This window comes from Rhinoraja longicauda, chromosome 2, assembly GCF_053455715.1.
Source record: "Rhinoraja longicauda isolate Sanriku21f chromosome 2, sRhiLon1.1, whole genome shotgun sequence".
NCBI classification, from domain to species: Eukaryota; Metazoa; Chordata; class Chondrichthyes; order Rajiformes; family Arhynchobatidae; genus Rhinoraja; species Rhinoraja longicauda.
Window position 1 is genome coordinate 19,117,746 of NC_135954.1, and position 6,421 is coordinate 19,124,166.

Consider the following 6,421-nt stretch of genomic DNA (forward strand, 5'->3'; position numbering starts at 1 on the left):
TATTGGTTTATTATTGTCTCGTGTATGACATACAGAGAAAAAGCTTTGTTGGCGTGCTGTCCAGACAAGCAAAAATGACACCCTAAAAATATGGTGGCTGGGATCATGCCTCAATCACTGCCTTTACCACATCCTTTTGAACATTCTCCACTGCCACAGTAACTTCTCATGGAACAAGGAAAGTCTCGCTGCAGCAGCTGGACTGCAAATGGCCACAAGGCTTCGGGCAGCTTTTAGACAACTTACGGTTTCAGATGATGTTCATGCGTTTCTAAATATATTTGATAATCAGAAGCACTTAGAAAAGTTTAGAGATTTAAATAATTAAAGAATAAAATTATTTAATTAAATATACTTGCCTGATAAATTAACTCCACGATATTAATTAAAATGAATCGCCTAAAAGAAAAACCCACATCTTTTCCATGCAGGTGCAACTGAGCTGTGCCTCTGGAGACAGTGCAGCATCCAGTAACATAGTGGGATGTCAAATGCACTGGCTGTATTGCTGTTAGGAATGCAATTGCTGCAACGCTGTTTTCTTTGAAACAGCCAGCTGCAGATAAGCGAAATACACGGCAATGATGTTTTACCCCAGTGTCAAATTGTATATAAATACAGTCAAGGGCCGCATTGTGGTGCAGCTGTAGAGTTGCTGCCTTACAGCGTCAGAGACCCGGGTTCCATCCTGAATACGGGTGCCATCTGTGCGGAGTTTGTACGTTCTCACCTTGACCCCCGTGGGTTTTCTCCGGGATCTCCTGTGTCTTCCCACAATCCAAAGGTTTGTTGGCTAATTGGCATGGTACAATTGTAAATTGCCCCTAGTGTGTGTAGGATAGTGCAAGTGTGTGAGGATCGCTGGTCTGTGAGGACTCAGTGAGCCGAAGGGCCTGTTTTCGCACTGTATCTCTAAACTAAACTAAATTCCCACTGTGTGATTTGATAATAGGATACAACTTCTGCTTCCCAGATATCGTTGATTTGCTGCTGTTTCACTACCAACTAAGGTAAATAGGGCATATGCAATGAGCTAGGATTAGCTCTTCTGAATTTGGCACAGATTCTCCACTTGACCTAATTTGCACTGAGATTTTAAATTCCTGCTTTATTACTATTCCTTGATCTGAAATTAAGTTTTGGGGGAAGATATAATATAATTAAAAGCTTTTATTGGATGCAATGGCTGTAATGGATGTAATCCTCCCAAGGCCTACCGTGTTTAACATATCAACATTATATCCTTTCTTCACGTAATTGTAATAGAAAAGAAGCACTGCCTTAAAGCAAAGAGTTTGAAACAAGCTATGCACATTTTAAATAGTTCCCCACATTCGTTTTTTTGTGCTTTGCTAGTTCAATCTGTGTCAACAGAAACTGCCAGATATTGTCACTAAGTGCATTTGAAACTCCGATTCAATTTTGTAAGCATAGCAATGGAATAAATTTTGATTTATAAAACTATTAGGGTGCTGTGTACTTTATTTTCATAAATCCTAATGAAGAATGGCATTTCAAAAGCAGGTAATTTTTATCTCTTTACAGATGAATGTAATCTTTTTTGTGATTCTATAATATGGCTAAAACACACAGATGTTTAATCTGACTTCTTGTGTCAGAGTACATTGTATTATTCTGCAAAATTGGTAACTTAATTTTGCTTTCAATTTGTGTTCTAAAAATAATTTACAATGCCAATTATGTAAAGACCATTTTTTCTGAGCACATTTAATTTCCTGTTCTGTGAAAGTTAGTGGTTGCTCCATGTTTTGAGGCTCCAGTTGTAATTGTTGACATTTGTTTGCATGTAAGGTTTAAAGTTTAAGTGGAGGATACGGATACAGAATCCTTATTCTGTTTGGTGCAAGTTAAACAACATTCTTGTGACTGCATGCTCTTTGTCTGGCAAGACTGCCAGTTGACACTTAGCATGGGGCCATGTTCAAATACATTGGAGAAACTGAGACTACTGGGCGAAAAGTGGAGCATTCTTACTGTTTAAATGTCTTTAACTGCTTTAAGTGTGTGTGTGTGTGTGTTTGTGCCTACTTTTTAAATTTTTGACAGCTCTCCAGAATGATGAGTATTTGTGAAAAAATTCACAAACTCAATACCAAAGAAAGCTTCGACAACTGACACGTGTGAGCCACGGCCTCGCTGGCTGCCGTTCTCTGTGCTGTTCTCAGTCAGCTGCCAGTGTTGAGATGGTACATGTGCTGTTCTTCACCCTGTGTATGTCAGAGTCTTGGCGGATGGTTACAGTTGCTGGAACTAGCAGCATGGCTTGGTGGCAGCAGGCAGCAAGTCCAGGGCAATGGTTCCGCCCCACTGAGCCCACCAATTGATCGCAAGATGGTTCTGATAACCTGCCGTCGTCGCTGAAAGCAAATAGTGCAAAACTCTTTTCACTATTATGAGATCAAGAGGACCCGTTGGGCCCAAACCACTCCTGCCTTGGTGCAGCACCCTCTCCTCCCTCTCCCCATCCGCCATCCCCTCCTCCCTAGGAGATTTAAACTTTAAAATGTGAATAACTTAAAAAATATAACACCGATTTCAATTAAACCTCTTCCAATAGCACCAAAGGGACAACGGTAAGGTTGGCCTAAAAATGTCACGCTATCGTGTACCGTTTTGGCTGCAGTTCAGGAACAAACAAACAAACAAGAGTTTTAGTATATAGAAGATGGGAGGAGGCAATGGAGGAGAAGAATGGTATATGGAGTGAACTGTCAGAGGAAGTAGAAACATAGAAAATAGGTGCAGGAGTAGGTCATTCGAGCCAGCACCGCCATTCGGTATGATCATGGCTGATCATCCAAAATCAGTACCCTGTTCCTGCTTTCTCCCCATATCCCTTGATTCCGTTGAAGATAGACACAAAAAACTGGAGTAACTCAGCGGGACAGTAAGGAAGTAGTTAAGCAGGTACCATAACATTTAAAAGACACTTGGACAGGTACATGGATAGGAAAAGGTTTAGAGGGATATGGACCAAAGATGGGCAAATTGGACTAGCTTAGATGGTCCATCTTGGTCAGCATGGATGAGTTCCTCTTTCCATGCGGTATGACTATGGGCAGAAAAGGAAGGTAGAGAGGGAGAGAAAATAATTGTTAATGGGTGAATTATTACCTTCCATTGTACCTGCAGATTCACAAGTCTCGCATAAGAAACTTCAATGCAACAAAGTCAATTAAACACATGACAGTAAATGCAATTTCAAAATAATATTTATTTTAGATTTGAAAAATCTCAATTAAAATGTCATATCAAACTTACAAAATAAATATTTCTGCAAATATAAATATGTACATCTTCCTGGTATTACAAAATGTAAACAATCTAATGGGCAGTTCAGAGACATGCCCTCTCCACTTGTGTACAATTGATTTTCAAAAATTAAATTTGTTCATATTTTAGAAGCCAGTACAATACAACCCAGTGCAAAAGTCTGAGTTACACTAATAACATAAAAACAACTGCATTGCTACTTAGAGACTTGAAATGGATAAAGGTACAGAATAATACAAGACACAAGTGAAAACACAAAGTGCCGGAGTAACTCAGAGGGTCAGGCAGCATCTGTGGAGAGAATGGATAGATGATGTTTCAGGTCACGACTCTTCTTCAGGCTAATTGGCAACTCGAATGGAATCAGTCTGAAGAAGGGTCATGATCTGAAACACCACCTATCCATTCACTCCACTGATGTTGCCTGACCCACTGAGTTATTATAGCACTTTGTTTTGCTACAGATTGTATGAGACTGTCAAGTGATTTGGTTCCACGCCCTTGGGCAGGAGTGAAGCTGACTTCCCAATACAATTCTGGCTTTCAGCTCTATGGATAGGAAGGGTTGAGAAGGCTATGCGCCAACATACATGCAGTATAGCTCTATGTCTATGTTGTTTCTCTTTGGAGAGTGATGAGTTGGAAGAGTGGGAATTGGAAGCAAGAAGAGACCTCCTACAGTCAACCTTGCTGCATATAAACAGTGAAAGCACAAATAAATATTTAGGAAGGAAGGGAGCTTTTTGAAATTAAAACGGACAAGATTATGGTGTTTGAGAGAGCGAAAATAATCATTGAGGAGAAATATACAACATTGGATTTCAAAAGTAACACTGTGAAGATGTCAGATGGAAGGAAGTACTGTAACAGGATTATATGGATTAATGCAAGAAGATCTACTACACCTGGAGCAAAAAACAAACTGCTGGAGGAACTCAGCATGCCAGGCTGCATCTGTGAAAGCAAAGGGATAGTCGACATTTTGGGTGGAGATCTGCATCAGGATCTATAACTGGACCTGCCTTGAATGCATGTGAGCTATTGCAGTATCAGACTTGCAATGATATTGTACGGCTGCAGAAATTTTAACCTAGGGTTGAAACAATTGTGAACCATATAACCATATGTTCAACATATTAAAATTCCACATTGGTTAAGTTACAGAGGAAGTTAAAAAAAAATTGTATTTGGTCAATTCAATGAAACCGTAATTTACTTCCTTGGTGATTCTTTGTACAAAAATCCATGTTATCTGCATAACATTGAAAAACATATATAGTGCATTCAGAAAGTATTCAGACCCCTTCACTTTTTCCACATTTTGTTATGTTAAAGCCTTATTTTAAAATGGATTAAATTCTTTTTTTTTTTAATCATCAATACACACAATACCCCAGAATGAAGAAGCGAAAACAGGTGTTTAGAAATTTTTGCAAAATAATTAAAAAGAAATAACTGAAATGTCACATTTACATAAGTATTCAGACCCTTTGCTGTAACACTCAAAATTGAGCTTAGGTTCATCCTGTTTCCATTGATTATCCTTGAGATGTTTCTACAACTTGATTGGAATCCACCAGTGGTAAATTAAATTGGACATGATTTGGAAAGGCACACACCTGTCTATATAAGGTCCCACAGTTGACAGTGCATGTCGGAGCAAAAACCAAACCATGAAGATGAAGGAATTGTCCGTAGACTCCGAGACAGGATTGTGTCGAGACACAGATCTGGGGAAGGGTATAAAACAATTTCTGCAGCTTTGCAGGTCCCGAAGAGCACAGTGGCCTCCGTCATTCTTAAATGGAAGAACTTTGGAACCATCAGGACTCTTCATAGAGCTGGCCACCCGGCCAAACTGCGCAATCGGGGGGAGAAGGGCCTTGGTCAGGGAAGCGACCAAGAATCTGATGGCCACTCTGACAGAGCTCCAAAGTTCCTCTGTGAAGATGGGAGAACCATCCAGAAGGACAACTATATCTGCAGCACTCTGCCAGACGGAAGCCACTCCTCAGTAAGTCACTCTGCCAGACGGAAGCCACTCCTCAGTAACCTCCTAATGGAGGTTGTGTAGCAACCCACCTTCCGGCCCGGGCGGCCGCCATTGGTGGAGCAGGAGCACCACAGGGCTCTGTGTGGTCTCGTGGGTCACGGGGTGGTGATGTCACCTTGTCCCATATTTGGGAGTGAGAACGTTGGCAACCCTACGGTAGGACCACGTGACTAGTGTACGGAAAGCATTAAATGCACTGTTGCAGCACTTCTCTCTCTCTCTCTCTCTCTCTCTCTCACACTGCAGGCACAATGCCCATGTAGAGGGCATGCAGGCACCATGGAGCTAGAAATGTCTAGCTCCATGCATGCACTGTACTATATGTCTATGAATACCGGACAATTTCATTTTCTCTAATAGGGAACAAGATACAAGAGGAGAGTGATACATTGCTGGTTATATAGGCATGAAAGTACTCTGCTAAATTTGTTTTCTCTACAAAAATGATGTGGAAATGACATCTTCACTTCCAATAAAATAAGAAAGAAACGACAATAGCAAATCTTATAAAAATCCTCTTGGCACTTGCAATAAATCTACTCATGCACCCCTCTGCTGAATGTATCAGCCTGATCTGCAGCTCTGACTAATACATATTCATAAGCTGCCAGATTGCTTGTGTGTCAAAGTCAAGAAAGTTTTTTTCTGATGCTGGCGCCTAATTACTGATTGGAGAAGATTCAGAGTCAGAGTGGGAAATGATCATGCAACAAAAGTCATGACAGCCATGAAAGTTCTCTCCAGTCACTGCCAGATTTTAGTAAACAGCAAGGCCAGGTAGTTGTGTTTAACACTAGATGGATTGATGATCCAAAGTATCAAGAGTGGATCGCTAAAGCTGACATAAATCATGCCAAATGTCGACTCTGTCATAAGACAATAGACTTGACCAGCATGGGTGAATCAGCGCTCACTAGGCATGGAAAAGGAGCTAAACACCAAAGGTTATTAGCTAACCTAGAAGAAAACCGGAGCAAGATGACCATAACATCATTCTTTACAAAGGAATCAAGTAGTAAGTCTACCTCAGGCTCAGCCGCACCCACAACTGCCCATAAACTACCAGATGCACCG